Source organism: Propithecus coquereli, unplaced genomic scaffold (genome assembly GCF_000956105.1).
Source record: "Propithecus coquereli isolate 6110/MARCELLA unplaced genomic scaffold, Pcoq_1.0 Scaffold329, whole genome shotgun sequence".
Classification (NCBI taxonomy): Eukaryota; Metazoa; Chordata; class Mammalia; order Primates; family Indriidae; genus Propithecus; species Propithecus coquereli.
This window is the reverse complement of record NW_012148941.1, coordinates 1,176,321-1,196,763: the sequence shown is the minus strand read 5'-3', so window position 1 is coordinate 1,196,763 and position 20,443 is coordinate 1,176,321.

Here is a 20,443-nt window from a genome sequence, read left to right as displayed (position 1 = left end):
TCAGAATTTTTATTCAAACATAAGAATTAGAAATAGCACAGTACATTTGTGTTAATTATTTTAAAAGGCAGAATGACCAAGATGTGTTTCCGGACAGATCCTCCAGGGCAATCCATTGAGATGATGATATCTAGTCTTAACCAAATGGATTCCTTTGTTTATTTAACTGAATCCTGTCATCATTGCAGGTATATCCAAAAAGACTGTAAAAAATCAAATAGCAGCACACCTCTCTCTTTCCTCCCAGCCTCTCATTCCTGGAAAAGTAGTCTACACTTGTCTCCCCTTCCTGATAATCACTCATTCCTTGTCCTCGGTGATCTGGCTTCTCCCGCTACTCAGTTGGAAACTGCTCTTTCAAAGGTTGCAGTGACTTTGTAATTTTCAAATCGAATAGCCTCTTATTTGAGTTGCCAGATTTAGCAAATAGAAATACAGAATTTGCAGTTAAATTTGAATTTCAGATAAACAACCAATAAGTTTTGAGTGTAAGTATGTCCCAAATGTCCCAATATATATTCCAATATTTGCCCATATCCCTCCTCCAAACACATTCAATGGAGCACAAAGTGCTATTTATTAATGCCTCACATATTTATATTAATAATCCCCTTGCAGTGATTATAATGTTGGAGTGCAACAAAGACATGGAAATTTTGGTATGTAGTTTGTGTGATACATTTATAGAACAGTGAGCTGTGGTTACATTCCTTTCTAATCAAACACTTTTTCATTGGTCTCCAGGCCTGAGATTTCTGCCTCCTTCTGCTAGATTCTCCCTAAGTAGTACAACTGGGGGAGAAGAGGCCGGCTAACCTAAGCTATTCTAGCGGGGAGAATTATAGTCTCAGAGAATTGCTCTGATTAAGAGAATCTAACTCAGAGAGAAAAGAGGAAGTAGGGTTGGGGGTTGAAGAGCTTGGAATTGTGTTCAAAGTTCTTGTTACTCTCTGTCACATAATCTCACTTTTCTTCTCTCTCCTCCCCTAATCACCTATCATACACTCCTACCTATCATACACTCCTACCCCAACTCCTCCTGACTTCTGGAAGAAAATGCAAGAGACTAATACACATAAATCCCAGAAGTAGAGATTAAAGCAATAATAAAATGTCTTGGGAGAATTTCAAACAGGTGAGAGATGTGGTCAAAAACCTTTCTAAATAAATGTACTTTTGTTTGATTTGACTTTTTAATTGCAGCAATAATTTCGAGATGCAAATGATTTGAATTACAGATTTTCAGTAACCTGGAAATAAGAGTAGTATACCATAAATAATGGCAGCATTATTTTGTGTGCCATTGCTTTTGGCATTGAAATTTAATTCTTCATCTAAGATCCACTTAGATGCCTTTTGATGTAAGATTATGGTTAGATAACTTTAAAAACTACTTTCCAAATCCAGAATTCCTTAGGGAAAGAGAATTGGGTTTAAAATCTAAGGAGAAAAATAGGAGCTATATAAAATATAATGTGTCAGATTCTATCATCAGCAACTTGCTAGTCATAAGAAAGTTACTCTGGAGGACAATGATTTTTAAGGTGCCACTGATACATTAGTGTACTAATAGCCTAAGAATTTATGCGACTGTTAATTTGCAACTTGGAGTAAGTTATATAGTGGCTGAGCCTAACTCAATATAGTGTCATTGCCTGAATCTCAGAGTTGGACACTTGTTTTCTTGAGGAATTGAAGGCAATAATAGAGGAATGGACTCCACCCACTCATCTCTTAGTCATTTGTTGATTCCTTTATTTGACCCATTTTTACTGAATGCCCAGGCTGAGGTGGGCACTGTCTTATGTGTAAGTTAGAGATATCCTTCTTTTAGGAGCCTATATTTTAGTGAGGGAGACAGAACAATAAACAATTACAAACAGAAGATGATTTCCACTTGTGATGATTGTTGTAAAGACCATAAAATGGTGCAACTCTCTTGGCGGCGAGTGTTAGGGGAGACTTTTGAAGGAATAATATTTGAGTTGGGTTCTGAAGGGTAAAAACAAATGGCTTCGTGTAGAATTGGGGGGTGAGAATTCCAGGCAGTGGGACAGTAAGTTTAAAGCCTGAGGTGTCGTCTCAGCTACTTGGGAGGTTGAGGCAGAAGGATCGTTTGAACCCAGGAATTCGAGACCAATCTGGGCAATATAGCAAGACCCTGTCTCCAAGCAAAATAAATAAATAAATAAATAAATAAAAATAAAGCCTTCCCTAGAAAGACAGCCAGGCCTGAAGAGTGGGGAGCTGGCAAGGGCCACTTGGTAGGGGCCAAGGCCAGAGAGAATACCAGGGACTTGGATTTATGAGCCATGGTAAGGAGTCTGACCTTCTGTGACAAAAAGCCATTGGCTTACTTCAAATGGACAAAAAGCCATTTCAAGTAGGCCACTGGCCTGATCTATGTTTTGAATGATCACCCTGATTGTTGTGTGCAGTAAGCATTGTTAAAGGACAGAACTGGAAACAAGGGTTCTAGATGAGAGTACATTGAGGCTTACACTAGGGTGGTTCTGGGGAGATGGGGAGGAGGATCACGATGGAATGGGGGTGGGATTTGGAGGGAAAGCCTATGGGATGTTGGGGAAATGGAAAAACTAGAATGTTAGATGGGTTGTCCATCCAGCTGCCGTTTATTGACATGGGAGGTTGCAGAAGGAGGCGTCCATGGCTGGCGGGAACCCAGAGTTCTGTTGGTTCAGCTACGTTGGAGATGTTGGTAAAACACTCAGGTTGAAGTTAGTGATGTGGGGGGAGAAGCAGGGGTGTGTGTTGATCAGCTGATGAATAAACAGAGTACGGAGAAAGCCAGTGGAGCTCCCAGAGAGGTGGAGAATGTCCTTACCAAAGCTTTGAAATCCTGGACTGAGGATTCCTAAATCAACTTCCTCCTCCGCCTTATCTTTAAAATTGCTAACTACCCTCAAGAGAGACAAGTGCCTGGGGCTAGAGAATTAAGTACAATTTGGAAATGTTTGTAGACTTGACCACAAAAGTACAATTTCAGCACAATATCCCCACCCACCCCTGCTGGGGCACCTCTGGTTTTCTCTAATCCATTTTGAACTACATTCCAGGGACGACGATGCAAGGAAGAGAGCTGGTTGTACTTGCATTGCTCATTCTGTTCATCCTTCCAGGAGAATAGGCCATATGTTTATAACCAACCAGTAGAACTTTGGGTGGAAAATGTTTTTTTCCCCCGTTATCAGAATGTAGCCAGACTTAAAGAAGACTGGTTATCTATTAGTCATTTGGTATTCTAAACACGCGGGCATGGACTCCCCACCTATCTGTGGCTTGCCTGAATTGTAACTGAGTTTGTCTCAATTGGTTGCCTAAATGCAGGAGAGATTATGCTTTCTGGCACTTCACCCAAAAGCCCAGTGCTTCAGCCAGAATATTAATAATATTGTAAATTCATAAAGGACAGAACTGACGTCTTCTAAGAACATAACAATGAAGTAAAGTGAGTGCTTTAAAAATGAATATAACAAAACATAAACTCAGAAATGAGCTTGATCATTTAAAGAGTCATTTAGGGAAACAATGCAAATTCACAGCATTTTTTAACTCCTTTAAAAAAAACTCAGGAACAGTCTTGGTTGCACATGTGAAAATTCTTCTTTATTTTAATGGTATTACTCATTTTCCCATCAAAATTAGTCTGTCATAGTTGGAAAAGAAAAAAAGAAACCCGCAGGCTTCAGAGAATCACAGACCTGGGTTAAATCCAACCTCTGTTATATTCTGGGTTTATGATCTTGGAAAGTGCTTCATTTACTCATCTAAAAAATGGGAAAATTATAAAAGCCTCTAGAAATATGCATGTCCCAGATCCAGCACTTCTACTTCTAGGAATTTATCTGAAGGAAATGATCATAAAAATCCACGAAGATTTATCTATGAAGAATGTTCCTTTGCAGTATTGAAATGTTGGAATTGTTTGAGTAGATTATGATATATCTACATATAGGAACACCAAATAGTGAGTAAAGATTTTGTTGAAGAAATGTAGTGACATGAAAAACTGTTCAGAATATAATCTTAAGTGAAAAGTTATAAAGTTATGCATATTGTGATTAATTTGGGGGAAAAACTATATTTATATGTTAACTCATAGATTAAAGACTAGACAGATAAGCATGGTAATATCAGCAGTGATTCTATCTGGGTGGTAAAAGCAGGTTTGGTCTTTCTATTCTTCTAGATTTTCCAAACTTCCTTCAATGATATATACTAATTTTATAATTATTAAAGAAATATTAAATAAGAACATTAATGTTCACCTTATAGATTTGTGGTAATAATTACATTAGGTGAGATGATTTATAAAAAAACACTTAGTTTAGTACCTGGCATTTAATTGGTGTTTTAAATTATTTTTATTCAGTTTAATCACTTGCCGTGGACTTAGCTCAAAATGATCTTTGACTTGAAACAAAACCAAAAATATTACCCTTTAATGGGTGAAGATTTGTCACCATTAAGGGCAAATCATATATTCAAAAGAATGCACTGTAAGCTATGAAAGCAATTTCAAAAGAGATGTTCCTGAAAATTCCTTGAGCCATGGGAAAGACAATGAAATAAGCATTTAAACTTAAGGTGACTACTTTGGAGCATTTGTTTGGACCTATAAGCTTTGATTTGTTTAAAAACCTGTCATTACTATATAGCCACATTGGGTACATAGATAGATGGAACAGAATCTAGCTCAAAGCGAGCAATTAATCTGTCATGATAAATGCCCCCTCTTCTTCAGGCTGATAAAAAGTATCTTGGCAGAGCTTCTTGTGTCATCCCCCAAACACTGTGCATGTGCCCCACTGCTTTCTCCTGCAACATTCTTCATCTTGCAGAAATGTAGAGGGGGCCTTTTGTGGGTGTGGTTGAAAGACAGCTCGTGGCCCCCCTATTTCCTTTCCTGCAGCATTTCTCCTCCCTGTGCTGTGCCCCTGTCCCTCCAGCCAGGACACACACACGCACACACACACGCACAGACACAGAAACATATACACAGCCACTCACAGAGACATACACACACACAGACATTCACAAACACAGAAACACACACACTCATACACAGAGAAATACACACACAGACATACATACACACATTCACACATACACACACACACAGAAACACAACTCACATACAGAGAAATACACACGGACACACATGCTAACATTCACACACAGACACTCCTACTTTCCTCATCCTCTCCTATCTCCCTTCCCTTGTGCTGTTAGGAGCTCCTCCTGTTGTTTTTTTCTAATCTCTGTTTTAGCATTTCCCATAGAATATTGCAAACACGGCTTTGCTTATCTCACCCCCGCACTAGAGTTACTTGAGAGCTCTGCCCCTTTTATTAACCTCTCAGAGCCTTAGTTCCTTCCTCTTAGTTTTCCATTGGCATATGGGAACATAATGCCTCACTTGTAAGTTTGTTGTGGGCATCCCATTGCGTAATGGAAGTAGCGTTCCTGGCACGTACTAGGCACTCAATAATGGAAGCTATTATTATAATTTATTATATTATTTATTCACTTTTCTATCCTGAGGGCCTGATGTAATGTCTGATGTGTGATGGGTGCCAAATAAATATCTGATAAATTAATGAATTAATTTACAAGCTTACAGAATAGGGCTTTAAAACAAAAGAAAAATGTTTTGCGGTGTTTATAGGAGATGTGGGCAACAAACCCTACACATCCCCTTCTCCTCTTTCCCCAAACAACCTATCTGGTGCCCATCCTTGAACCCGATTTTTCCTTGGGAAAAGCAACTGCTACCATCTAGATACAGAAAGTCTATTGACAGTTACTTCCACATAGATAGGGCTTAATGGGGATAAGAGGAATTTTCTCCCTTGATCCTCATCTCCTTAAGCTTCCTAGTTTATTGCCCAGAGACCAGTCTTCCTTAGCTCTGTTAACCTCTGTGCTTTCTTTCAATCCAACAAGCAATGCTGGCTGCAGTAACCTGACCAAGATGAAATCAACTCCACTGCTAACTCCAGACTTTATTGGCTCTGTTAATTCTAATCTATTCACCTCTCTCAGTGTTCACAAAACCTGTTAGCTGATTTGCATTCCACCTACTATCTTTTCCCTACTTCCTTTTAGGAAGATGTTTGTGAATTATTTTAAGCCAGTTGAGTCACTCTGAGAGTTAAGTGCTATTTTTAAGCTTTTGAGGAACAGTTGAGAAGGATTGATTTAGGGATGTGAAGCATTTCACAATAATATCCCACAGAAACTTCAACGTACCAAGTTTGTGGTAAATTTCAGCGTATTAAGACGTTAGAGGTAAATGAGTCCCTGTTCTCAGATATTAAATTCTAAGGCACCCAGGAGCAAAGTGCTTTGTTGAAGCAACAGTGTAGGGTGCAGGTGAGAGACACACACAGCCATCTGCTGCTTGAGAGAATCGTCCTTTCCAACATCTTCTGAATATCCTGCTTTCTCTCATTACTGTCTCTGCCGGGTGCAGAACTTTGTCCTCTTTTATCAGGACCACTGTCTCTGTGTCCTTATCAAACCTGTTGCCTCCTTCAGGCAACCTCCTCTTTCAAGACTGTGTGGCGGGTCTAGGGTCCCAGGTGATCTCACAGAGTGGGCAGACCTCCAGAAGCAGATCACGAGGCGAGAGCCCTCTTGAATGATCATCCCACTTATTTTTTTTTTTGAGACAGAGTCTCACTGTGTTGCCTGGGCTAGAGTGCCGTGGCGTCAGCCTAGCTCACAGCAACCTCAAACTCCTGGGCTCAAGCAATCCTTCTGCCTCAGCCTCCCGAGTAGCTGGGACTACAGGCATGCGCCACCATGCCCGGCTAATTTTTTCTATATATATATATATTTTTTAGTTGTCTAGATCATTTCTTTCTGTTTTTTTGGTAGAGACGGGGTCTCGCTCTTATTCAGGCTGGTCTCGAACTCCTGACCTTGAGCGATCCACCCGCCTCGGCCTCCCAGAGTGCTAGGATTACAGGCGTGAACCACCGTGCCCGGCCCATCCCACTTGTTTTTGATGAAACTTTTCTGATCCCCCAGCCTCCTAACTAATGTACATGTCCTCCTACTTCTTCCAGGAAGTCTTCCCAGATTAATAAGAACACAAATGTTTTATCTTATTTCAGCTTTTCTAGACCTTTATGTTGACCGTTCCCATCCCAGTTCTGTGTCTCATGGTCCCCTGCGTCCTCCTTACTGCTGGCCTTTGTATGGAGATCTATGCTGTCCTGATCAGCGGTGCTGTCTCATTTTGCCATCTGTGTGTCCTTATCATGCTGGTTCAGTACATTATTTTCAGTAATAGACTATACCCAGTTAGAATGGGAAGACCATGTTTCTTTTCTTTCTTTCTTTTTTTTAAGGTGATCAGTGAAGCACCAAGTGTAATTATGACTTAATAAATTTTTTTTTTTGGTTGATGATAATGAAATGTTCTTTCATAGTCACAGGCTGTACCATCCATAATCCAGGTACTGTAAGTCATGGGGAAACAATAGCGGGATGTTAAAGATGATGAAATCTGGAGTCAAATCTTCGCTGTTAACAAACCAAAAACTTGCATATGGGTTTTAAACAATTTCTTCATATACATTGAACTAGCTATCTATCATTGGTCAGGAGCAAAAATAAGTCTACAGTTTTCACCACGAATTATGGAGTTTGGATAAAGACAAAGAACATTCTAAATTGTCAGGTCTGATCCAAACTTCAGGGAAATCACTACTCCACGTATAAGGTAACAGAGAGCGATACTTTTTATAGTGAGTATACCAGATATTTTCTCCTGATATTTAGAGTACTGAGAGACTCTAACACTAATATTGGAGATATTACCATAATCACTCATTTTACATGGAAGAAAGATGATTGTAGTAGTATTTTTGTCACTTTATTGCTGTCATTCCTGGTAATAATTGCCAATTTAGGGGTTTATATTTTATTCAGACTTATCAATAGGAATATGGACATGGAGAATTTTAAATTGAGAGCTAAGAATAACCCAAGAGCACTTCTGTTTTCTAAATAAGAAAACAGATCCTTCCAAAGATAACTCATTTAAGATTAGATGGTAACGTATTATGAACCCAGGCCGCTGGCTTCACAGCCGTGCTGCCTCTGTGAGCTCTTGGCACTGAAAATAACGCAGGACTGAAAGGTGCTGAGAAATTGCTCCCAAGGTTTGCCTATCTATGCAGAGGTCTTCGCAGTGCTTTCTTGATGCCTTCAGGTTTGCAGACGGGCTCCTGAGGGCATAATCAACGTGTGCTAGTTAAATGGGGCACACAGGCATGGTCTGTGAAGTAACGAGACACTGCAATGAAAACCTTTGTTCCAAATAGTGCTGAACCATCACTAACCTGGCCTGTAGGCCTCTGCAAGTAAAGAAAATTAAATACGACATCAGCAAATATCTGATATGTGTTGGGAAAAAGAGTCAAAGATTGAAGAAAGGTGGAGGAAGGGCAGATGGTCAACTTCCTGGGCCTTTTTCAGTCCATGTGATCCCAGTAGCTGTGGTCTGTAGTTATTGTCAGAAAGAGATTGTTCTTCCCTTTTCTTTATCCTCTTATTCCCATTCCCCATCCCTCAAGAAAGTTCCAGAAGTTTCTGTCTCTAGGGGAAAATGTAATACTTCTCTTCCTGAAAGGAAAATTTAAAAGAAAAAAAAAAAAAACAAAAACAGATCATGAGTAATCTTTTCTTGACCTTGTATTTGATTTCCTATTTCTTATAGGGATTAGGCTACGGAGTTGGTTGACCAGTCTGTAAATTAAAAACAACCACAACAAAAAGCAAAAACAAAATCCCTGAATATTTGGTAAGCCCTCTCTCCCTCTTTGTACGTCCCTTGGAGTAAATCCCACCGGTTTTTGTCGTGTTCCTCGGGCACACTGTGGTTTGTGGTTCTCTTCTTCTGAAACACCACAAAACTATTGGAACGAGGGTGGCCCTTGTCCCCTGGTCACCAAGGTTATCACAAGTCCGTTTTCTTTTATTCCACTTTTCAGGGAAATTCAATACCCTGAAGCACAGGTCTTCCCTTCCCAAAAGACTTGAAAGTATACATCTCTCTTCCAAAATTATAAAAATCTTAATCTGTAATAAAATCACATGAATGAGTTGTGGTAAGTTTTTGGCAGGATCTAGAAAATAATGGTTTCATTTAAACATAAATCACTGAAACACTGCTTCCTTAACACAATTGACTCAAAGCAGCCCTTATTGTTAGAATTAAGAGATTTCCCCCACAAAGCTCTCTGCTTGACACAGACTTCCAGTAGGAAGGCCTGGGCACCAGAAGCACAAAACATCGCCATAACAAATCAGCTTCTTTTCTCTAAAACACAGGGGAAGAATGTGTTCCTTCTCGTTATCTTCCTGCAGAGATCTTCTCCGGTTTCCAGAATTTCAGTAGACTGATGAAGACATGCATAAGTAAATATAGCAAAGGTGAAAAAAAGGAGAAGTTGAGGAATGTGATTTCCCCTGAGGGAGATTTTTCAGTAACCAGGCGAGGAGAGTGGGAATGTGCGAGAATGTGCTGTAAACTCCTGTTTCAAAGAGGCCACAGTAGGGCGTGTTTGGTGATGGTGAGCCCAGAGATGCGTTGACAGTGTGAGCGTTTAAGGAAATATCAGTGGGAGCTTTGCCTGGCTGTGGAATCAATTCTTAGACAATATTACCACTGAGTCACAGAAAGGAAAAGGAATATTAACATTATTGTCAAATGATGTTTATTTTTAAACATAGGTGGACTTGACAATATTTAAAAATGCTAAAGAAAATTAAAACACTTTCCTCTCAGTGAAATTCAAGTTTAAAAGACAACACGATTGGCGACCTGAAATGTAACTTTTATTTCTCTTTTCCCAATGAAGGAAATTAAAAGCCTTTACCTTTTCATTCTCTGTCTTCTGCCACAGAGTCTTTCTTACTGTTCCAAGTTAGTATTTGGTGATGAGCAAAGGTGAGGAGGTGTGTGGCCATCCTTTCGTTGTCGAGGACGCCGGGGCAGCTCATTAGAGAAAACAAAGCTGATTGGAGAAGGGGACGAGAAAGTTCATATGTTAAATGCTTTTTCTTTTAGGATATGGTGGGCTAATTGTAAAATATCAGGCTTTCACATGTTAACACATTCCATGTTTCTCTTTAAGAAAACTTGTGATAATTGTTGAGCTTGAGTCTCTCTTTCAAGTAGGAACCTGTGATTTTTGTTTGGGATACATTTCACGTCAAATGATGTCCAAAGAGCAGAGTAAAGATCTAAGTCACTATTACCCCTGGAAGAAACATGAACACACGAAGTGGGAGGGATTTTGAATGCTACTTTAGAAAATTACATTTTATTTATTTTTTTACTAAGTTAAATATACACGATACCCGACTTTTAAAAAGTACACAGTGGAAAGTCTATTTCCCTTCAACCCCCTGCCTTCAACCCCATAACTTTTCTCCTCAAAGACAATCATGTTTATATTTTATTTTGTAGTTCCGAAGATAGTTTTTTAGAGGATTCTTTTTAAAACATTCTTTTTACCTTTCTGATAACATCAGGTCAAACTTTTCCTACCAGGGAAAATTGTTTGGTTCCTTTTTGAAGAGAGGGAAGAGAATAAGCTCAAATTTTCTTTAGAAAGTGACTGTGCCTCATGACAACCCTGAAAGGTAGGCAGAGCCAACTCCATTTTCCAGACGAGGAAAATCGTGATTCCAGGAGGTTGTGTGATTTGCCCAGCCCCACAGGCTGTTACTGGTGGAGCCCAGGTTCCCACCCAGGTGCTTAGGGCCCTCAGCACCGTCTTCATGTTGCAGAGGTGCTCGACCAACCCACAGGGCTTCTCTGTCACCTGCTGGATGGCTCCAGTTTGGGTGCACATTGGCTTTCCCGTTTTGAAATCATGCTCTAAAATAGCTCATAAGGAGCCAAAAAACTTCAATATTATACTAGGACTATCCAGAGTTCCACCAAAGCTTTGGGTGCATGAACAGAGATATTCACAGGCCCATAATCCCTCACGACCTCCTCATGTCTCCCTGCCCAACTGGCATGGCAGTTTCATGGCCACCACAATTCATAAAAACTCTCAAGAGAGGCTGGCTCAGTTCTTCTATTCAGCCACAGTAAAACATATTAAGAAAGGAGGTGATTCAAGGCAGACTTGCTGGAAGAGTCTTTTTTCATTACCATTGGCAGTTTATATTTGCAAACTTTTTGCTGTGCTCCCTACCTCCCGAACTATACCCCACGTCATTGTTGAGATGACACATCTGGCAGCAACAAGCATGAGGGACCTGAGGTTGTCAGATGCTCTCTCAGTTTCTAGTTGGATTTCCCTTGTTTGAGCACTCTCATCTGTGCATTCTTGATTTGGTTATACACGGCCCCATCTCTTTCAGGCCCTTTGTAAATTTGGTCATGATGGACTTACAGCATTTATTTTAGAATCACTTTTAAAATAGGGATCATGAATGGTTTCTGAAGCGTTACACAGGAGGACATGTTGTTCTCCATTTGTATCACCGTGTCATGTTGGATTGTCATTAATACATGGTTTGCTCCGCCCCACTCTCCAAGGCTAATAATTTTGATATTATTTTTAGTCCCTGTAGATAGTTCTAACAACAACCAAGAAGAGGAGGAGTATTCTTTTAAAGGACATTCTTTCTGAGCATGGACTTATCATCCATCTGTGTTGACAAAGAATGCAGTGTGCTGCTGTTTATCCCAGATCCTGCAACACTGAAACATTCCTCATACCTCTGTAGGCACCTAAGAATCAAAACCCATAAATATCAGTGCATGCAGGATGTACTTTTTTCCCCTTGTTATATTAAAAGCACAGCAACATGCCTGACCCAGATTAGTATTTTTTAGGATTACAGTGAGTAGAGTTTAAATTGCTTTGCAACTATATCAGAATTCATTGAAATACATTATTAACTATTTTCTTACTCTTGTAATAAAGAATGTTCTTGACAGTAATATTCCTTATTTGCAATATTAAAAGAGAAATTATATGTAGCACCTCACCCTACTTTCCACCCCTACCCCTCCAGGAAACATGCCTGAAAATGATGAGGAATTTGTCATAGAAACTTGGGATCACAAATGCATTGGTAGTTGAGGCTGGATAACTGGAGACACAGTCGCATGCTTCTGTGGGAGTGGAGACTTAAGGGAGCGACATAGACCACCTCGCCACTGCAGCAAGACCATTGACTGCAGCATGCAAGCTCTCTGCACACAGAGCAAAGCATTTCCAAGTGTGTTCCGGTAGGAGATTCACATCTGCTGTTATGGACTGAATGTTTGTGTCGCGCCCTGCTCCCCATTCGTGTATGGAAGCCCTAACCTGGAATGCAAAGGTATTGGAGGTAGGACCTTTGGGAGGTTGTTAGTCTTAGATGAGGGCATAAGAGTGGGGCTCCCACGATGGGATTAGAGTCCTCATAAGAAGAGGAAGAGAGACCAGAGCTCTCTCTCTCTCTCTCTGCCCTGTGAGGACTCAGTGAGAAGGTGGCCACCTACAAAGAAGACCCTCACTGGATAACTGAATCCGCAGGCACTTTACTGTTGTTTAAGCCTGCGGTCCCCAACCCATGGTCTGCGGCCTGTCAGGGTCTGGGTTCTGGGATGCAGAACTTGCCCCATTCCCTCCCTGTCCATGAAAAAATTGTCTTCCATGAAACTTAGGAAATGGGGGGGGTCTCACGGGGGGCGGCGTGCAGCAGGAAGTGAGCGGCTGTGAGCCAGTGAAGAAGCTTCATCTGTGTTTATGGCTGCTCCCCATCACGGGCATCACCGTCCGAGCTCCGCCTTTCACCACCCCCCACCCATGGAAAAATTGTCTACCATGAAACCAGTCTTGGTGCCAAAAACGTTTGGGACCACTGGACCAGCTTATGATGTTTTACTATAGCAGCCCGAGTGACTAAGACACCGGTATACTCTAATGCTGCTCAGCTACTGAAATTTTAACTTATCATTTTAGCCTTATACTCAGTGTTGCTGTTTTCTTTGATCTGGGCCACTTCTATTTTTTTTTTTTTTTTTTTTTTTGAGACAGAGTCTCCCTCTGTTGCCCAGGCTAGAGTGCAGTGGTGTCAGCCTAGCTCACAGCAATCTCAAATTCCAGCTCAAGCGATCCTCCTGCCTCAGCCTCCCTAGCAGCTGGGACTACAGGCCCAAGCCACCATACCTGGCTCATTTTTTCTATTTTTTAGTTGCCTGGCTAATTTTTTTTTCTTTCTATTTTTAGGAGAGACAGGGTCTTGCTCTTGCTGAGGCTGGTCTCCGACTCCTGAGCTTAAGCAATCCACCCGTCTCAGCCTCCCAGAGTGCTAGAATTATAGGCGTGAGTCACTGTGCTTGGGCTTTGGGCCATTTCTTGTTTGTGACTTAGAGAGTCTCTCAGGTCAAAAGTGCTTTTGTTGTTCAGTGGAAATAGTTGCTCCTCCAACACCAAGTTTGAAGACTGATTGATGGTAGATTTCCCTAACCAGGGGTATTTAGATTTCCTTCTTACATTTCCCTGATAGTTATTCATCACACTTAATAACTGACACTGTCCTAAAATTAATTTCTTCTCCTTTGTGCTTCTCCACTGGAATCTTAGCCCTGTAAATGTTGAGACTTGTTCTCTTTTCCTTTCTGCTTCTTCTGCACCTAGCACAGTGCCCAGCCCCAACAGGTGCTGAATGAATGATCAAGTAAGGAACACTCTGGAGTGTGATGAGGGTCACTTGGTAAAAGCACCCGTAATTCATTGCTAACTTGGTCCCTGAAAAGAGCTAAGGAATGTCCACATAAAAACCTGTACATGGATGTTTATAGCAGCTTTATTCATAATTGCCAAATCTTAGAAGAAACAAAGTTGTCCTTCAGGAGATGAATAGGTCAGTAAACTGTGGTATATTCAGACAATGGAATATTATTGTGCACTAAGGGGAAACGAGATGTTAAGCCCTGAAAAGATATGGAGGAAATGTAAATGCATATTACTAGGTGAAAGAAGTGAATCTGAAAGGCTCTATAGGCTGTAACTATGATTCTGACTATGTGCCATTCTGGACAAAGCAAAGCTATTGGGATAGTAAAAAGATCAGTGGTTGCCAGGGGTTAAAGGAAAGGGAGGGGTGAAGAGGTGGAGTGCATGGGATATTTAGGGCAGTGAAACTGCTCTGTATGATACTATAATGATGAATACATGTCATACATTTGCCTAAACCCACAGAATGTACAAACCTCAAAAGGGAACCATAATGTAAAATATGGACTCTAGGTGACAATGTTGTGTCAACGCAGGTTCATCAATTGGGACAAATGTACTACTCTGGAGGGGGACATTGATAATGGGTGAGGAGGGGAGGTTATGCATGTGTAGGGGCAGAGAGTGTATGGGAAATCTCTGTGTTTTTCACTCAATTTTGCTGTGAACCTAAAAATGCTCTTAAAAACTAGTCTTAAAAAAAGAGCCAAGTTATTCTTTGGATTAGTTTTTCCCAGGGCATCTTTTCCGTCCCTTTCTCTTTTCCTTGTCTACATGGTGTCAAACTCATTTCCTTTCTCTGCCTTAAACTGACCATTCTAAACTGATCAGAAACAAGAAGACTGAGCTAGAAAAAGCGACTCTCCAGAGCTTTGAAGGAGCTTGTGGAAGGAATTGGGGAACTGCTTGGCCAGATCTGTAATCTTAAACAAATTATAATTTATACTCAGAAGAATTCTAGTACAGACTCAGGAAATTATAATCTGTGACTATCCTCTGTTTAGGCAAAACTATAAAGCTAAGATCAGTGAATATATAGAGAGAAAAAAGGGAGAAAAGATTTCTCCAACAGGCAATCACAGGCCCTAAATAATTGCATTGCATTATGATGTAAATTTGCATGCAAATACGGAGAAAACTGTGAGTGGAGTATATATAGATTTTCACAATATATTTGATAATTCAATTTTCAGTGAAGTATCACAGTAATTTTCTCATTGAAGAAGGAGATGATTAGTCACCACTGGGGAACCAACTTAAAAACAGGAAATGAAGAGTATGGTAAATAAACAACATCTCAATGGAGAAATATAAAGGGAACAATGTTTAAGCTCTTGTTTTAACTAAATTCTTTATAAATGATTTTTGCTTTAGGATAAAATGTGAAGCAAATGCCCCAAATTTGTGAATGATACAAAACTTTTTTGGGTTGGGAGGCAAGCCATAAAAAGAGATAAGTGCAGAAAGTTTATAAATCTGTTTGAGTGGATATAAAAATGGCAACTAGAATAGTTGAGAGATAACAGCAAAAACTAATATTTACCAAGAACCTACCAGGTATAAGCTGCTGTTTGAATCACTTAACATTTATTATTTAACTTAGCCTCATAGCCACATATGAAATTAGTAGATTATTCTCATTTTATGAATGATGAAACTGAGACAGTAAGAGGTTAACTTGCCCAAGATCACACACAAATAGTACATGGTGAAGATGGATTTAAACTTAGAAAGGCGGGGGAGATTCTGCCTCAAGATGGCTGACTAGAGACATTGGATACTCGCCCTCTCCAGAAAGAAGAACCAAAATTATGAATAATCACGTTTTGAATAGAGCATCTAGGAGAGAACACTAGAGTCCAACAGAAAAGTCACAAAAAAACACCTGAGGCATAGAAGAAGAAGGAAACGAGCACTAGCTCTGCTGAAGTCAGCCGGGAGCCCCAAGAAGCTCACTATTGCAGAGAAAGGGTAAGAGAAAATTTCAGTGGTCCACGTTCCCACTGTGGACTACTGCAATCTGAACCACAGGAGAGCTCCTCTACTCATGTGAACCCTGACAGTAATGTGGGTGGAGATTTGTAGACCCTGTGAGGACATAACACCAGACAGGGATTTTGTGCTGGGTCACTCACATCCCCAAGACTTAAGCAGCTGCGGCAGGGCACCATTGTGAGAGCATAGCTGTCACGGGACTGCATCCTGCCCTGGGAACCACAGCCATCGTATCTCCATATCCCAGAAGCCCCCACTGAGATTTCCCAGTGTCTACCCAGAGGGCTATAGTGGCACAGCACTTGCTGAACCCAAAGGTCCCCAGTACTCTAGCCCACAGCGAGTACTACTCCCTGGGGAAAGGACTGTGCAGTACACCAAAAAGGCAGCCTCTGGGATAAAGGAAGCCAAAGCATGTGCTTTCCAGAGCCTAAGAGCTCTCTGTCTGGGGCTGTGTGAAGTAACCCTGTCCCCAGCACTAGCACAAACTCTATGCTTGGGCTCTCAAGTGGATAGTGATATCCCCTCCTCCTCTCCACAGCAGTTGCTGCCATTGGGAACCCAGGTGGGTGAGCCTGGGTTCACCAGCCACCAGATATGATGGCTGGGGGCAGTGATCCCTCCCCTACTGGCAAAGTGGCTTCTGTGCTTGGGCTTCCATGTAGAGAGTGGAATCCTTTTTCTCCCTCTGCACAATGCTGCAGCTTCAGCTGCTGCTTCTGCTTCTGCTTCTGTGGAAGGCAGAGGCAAGCAAGTCAGAAGGTAGCCTGTCTAGGGCTGCGAGTGCTGTCCATGCCCTCACTGGTGGCATGGCCTCTGTCCTTGAGCTTCTGTGCAAAGGGTGGGGTCTTTCCTCACCTCTATGTGACATGGCAGAGTGGGCTGCGGGTCACCTGTGGATGGCAACTCCATGTCACAGCTATCACCAAAACCGGCATGCACTGCTGGGAACCCAGAGGGTTTTCCCACCACTGCTACTGCCATCACTCACACCACACTGGCTGCCCTGGGACCTGGCAACCCACTCACCTGTCCAGGCCACTGCTGCCATTAACAATATCTGAGCTATCTAACTGGAGGCCCAAGAATGGATCTGGCTGTTCCCACTAACACCAGTGCCAGCATTTGCAGACCTGGGGCCTAAGAATAGGCACACTCAATCCACTGCTGCCACCACTGGGGCCCAAAGACTGGCCCATCTGGCATCCCTATCCCTAGCAAAACTTTGCCATAGCTTCTGCTAATAACTGCATTCCAAACCACTGAGGAAATCACAAATACCACTAACACTGTTTACAGCTGAAGAAAGCATATAGAGACTACACTACTGTATGCATCCAGAATCAAAGCTAAAGGGCCCTACCCAACCAACACCATTGATACATTTTCAAAAAATTGGAAGAAGCCATTGTTACACCAGAAGTGCACATATCAACATAAGGACATAGGAAACATGAAAAAGCAAGAGAAATAAAGTCTTTCCTAGACAAGCAAATGCCGAGGGAATTTATCACCACAAGACTAGGCTTACAAGAAATGCTCCAAGGGAGTCCTAGACTTGGAAGTGAAAGGACAACAGTTACCATCATGAAAACACACAAAAATATAGATCTCACAGGTAAGGCAAACACACAAATGAGGAAGAGAAAAGTCTCAAATGGTACTACCACAGAAAATCAACAAACCACAAAGTCAAATGAAAAGAGAAAGAAAGGAGCAAAGAATATACAAAACAACCAGAAAACTATTAACAATATGATAGAAACAAAACTCCACGTCAATAATAACCTTGAATATAAATGAACTAAAATTTCCACTTAAAAGATGTAGACTAGCTGAATGAAAAAAAAACGGGATCCCACTGTATGCTGCCTACAAGAAACCCCATTTACTGTAAAGACATATATAGACTGAAAGTAAAAGGGATGGAAAAAAATATTTCCATGCTAATGGAAACCAAAAGTGAACAGGATTAGCTATACTTAAATCAGATAAGACAGACTTTAAGTCAAACACAGTAAAAAGAGAGCAACACTGGAGCATCTAGATTCATAAAATAAATATTATTAGATCTAAAAAAAGAGATAGATTCAAATACAATAATAGTGAGGAACTTCAACATCCCACTCTCAGCATTAGACAGATTATCTAGACAGAAAATCAACAAAGAAACATTGGCCTGAAACTGTACTTTAGACCAAATGGATCTAACAGACATTTACAGTACATTTTATCCAACAATGGCAGAATATATACTCTTTTCATCAGCACATGGAACATTCTCCAGGATTGACCGTATGTTAGACCACAAAATAAATGTCAAAAAATTTTAAAAAATTCAAAATCATATCAAGCGTATTTTCAGATCACAATGGATAAATCTAGAAATCAATACCAAGAGGAACTTTGGAAATTACACAAATATATAGAAATTAAACAACATAGTCTTGAATGACCATTAGGCCAATGAAATTAAGATGGAAATCAAAATATTTCTTGAAATAAATGAAAATGGTAATACAACATACAAAATCCTGTGGGACATAGGAAAAGCGGTGTAAAGAGGGATTTTATAGTGACAAACACGTACATCAAAAAAGCAGAAAGATTTCAAATAAACAATCTAATGAAGCACCATAAGGAACTAGAAAAGCAAGAACAAACCAAAACCAAAATTAGTAGAAGAACATAAATAATAAAGATTAGAACTAAATGAAATAGAGATCAAAAAAAAAAAAAAAAAAGCAAGGGATCAATGAAATGAAAAGTTGGTTCTTTGAAAATAAATAAAACTGGTAAACCAATAACTAGACTAACCAAGAAAATAGAGAGAGAGAAGACTTAATAAACAAATTCAGAAAGGAGAAAGGAGACAGTAAACTGATACTGCAGAAATATAATACAAAAGATCACTAGAGACTATTATGAACAACTATATGCTAACAAACTGGAAAACCTAGAAAAAATAAAAAAATTCCTGCAAACATACAATCTACCAAGATTGAATCAGAAAGAAATAGAAATTCTGAGCAGACCAATAATGAGTAGCAAGACTGAATCAGTAATAAAAAGTCTCCCAAAAAAGAAAAGCCCAAGACTGGATTCACTGTTAAATTCTACCGAATGTATAAAGAAGAAATAATACCAGTCTTCCTCAAACTATTCCAAAAATCTGAAGAGGAGGTAATTCTCCCTAACTCATTCTATGAGGCCAGCATCACGCTGATTCCAAAACTAGGCAAAGACCCAACAAAAAAAGAAAACTACAGGCCAATATCCCTGGTTAACATAGATGCAAATATTCTCAACAAAATGCTAGAAAACCCAGTCCAATAGCGTAGGAAAAAGATAATACACTACAATCAAGTTGGATATATACCCAAGGATGGTTAAACATACACAAATGAGTAAATGTGATATATCACATCAAGAAAATGAAGGGAAAAATCCTATTAATATGACCATCTCAATAGATGCCGAAAAAGCATTTGACAAAATTCAACACTCTTTTTTGATAAAAACTCTCAACAAACTAGACATAAGAAGATCATATCTCAAAATAATATGACATTTTGACAAACCCACTATATATGACAAACCAACAGCTAACATCATACTAAATGAGGAAAAGTCGAAAGCCTTTCATCTAAGAACTGGAATAAGACAAGGATGCCCACTTTCACCACTCCTATTCAACATGGTACTGAAAGTCCTAGCCAGAGCAATTGGGCAGAAAAAAGAAATAAAAGGCATGCAAATTGGAAAAGAGGACATCAAATTGTTCCTGTTTGTAGATGACATGGTCTTATATTTAGAAATACCAAAAGACCCCACCAAAAAACTTTTAGAAATGATAAACAAATTCAGTAAATTTGCAGGATACAAAACCAACATACAAAAATCAGTAGCATGTCTATACATCAATAACAAAATAGCTGAAAAGGTAATCCCATTTATGATAGCTACAAAAAATAAAATGTCTAGGAATAAATTTAACCAAAGAGGTGAAAGATCTCTACAAAGAAAACTACAAAACATTGATGAAAGAATTTACAGAGATCACAAGCAAATGGAAAGATATCCCATACTCATGGATTGGAAGAATTAATATTATTACAATGACCCCATATTGCCCAAAGCAATCTATGGATTCAATACAATCCTTATCAAAATACCAATGTCATTTTTTGCAAAAATAGAAAAATCAACTCTAAGATTCATATGGAACCAAAAAGAGCCCAAATAGCAAAAGCAATCCTGAGCAAAAAGAACAAAGCTGGAGGTTTCACATCACCTGAGTTCAAAACATATTATAAGGCTATAGTAACCAAAACGGCATGGTATGATATAAAGATAGACATGTAGATCAATGGAACAGAATAGAGAACCCAGAAATAAATCCACATACTTACAGCCAACTGATCTTTGACAAAGCTGCCTAGAACATACAGTGGGGAAAGGACACTCTCTTCAATAAATGGTGCTGGGAAAACTGGATAACCATTTGCAGAAGAATGAAACTGGACCCTTATCTCTCCTATATACAAAAGTCAACTCAAGATGAATTAAAGACTTAAATGTAATATCTGGAACTATAAAACTGCTAGAAGGAAATATAGAGAAAAGTCTTTATGACATTGGTTTAGGTAAAGATTTTATGG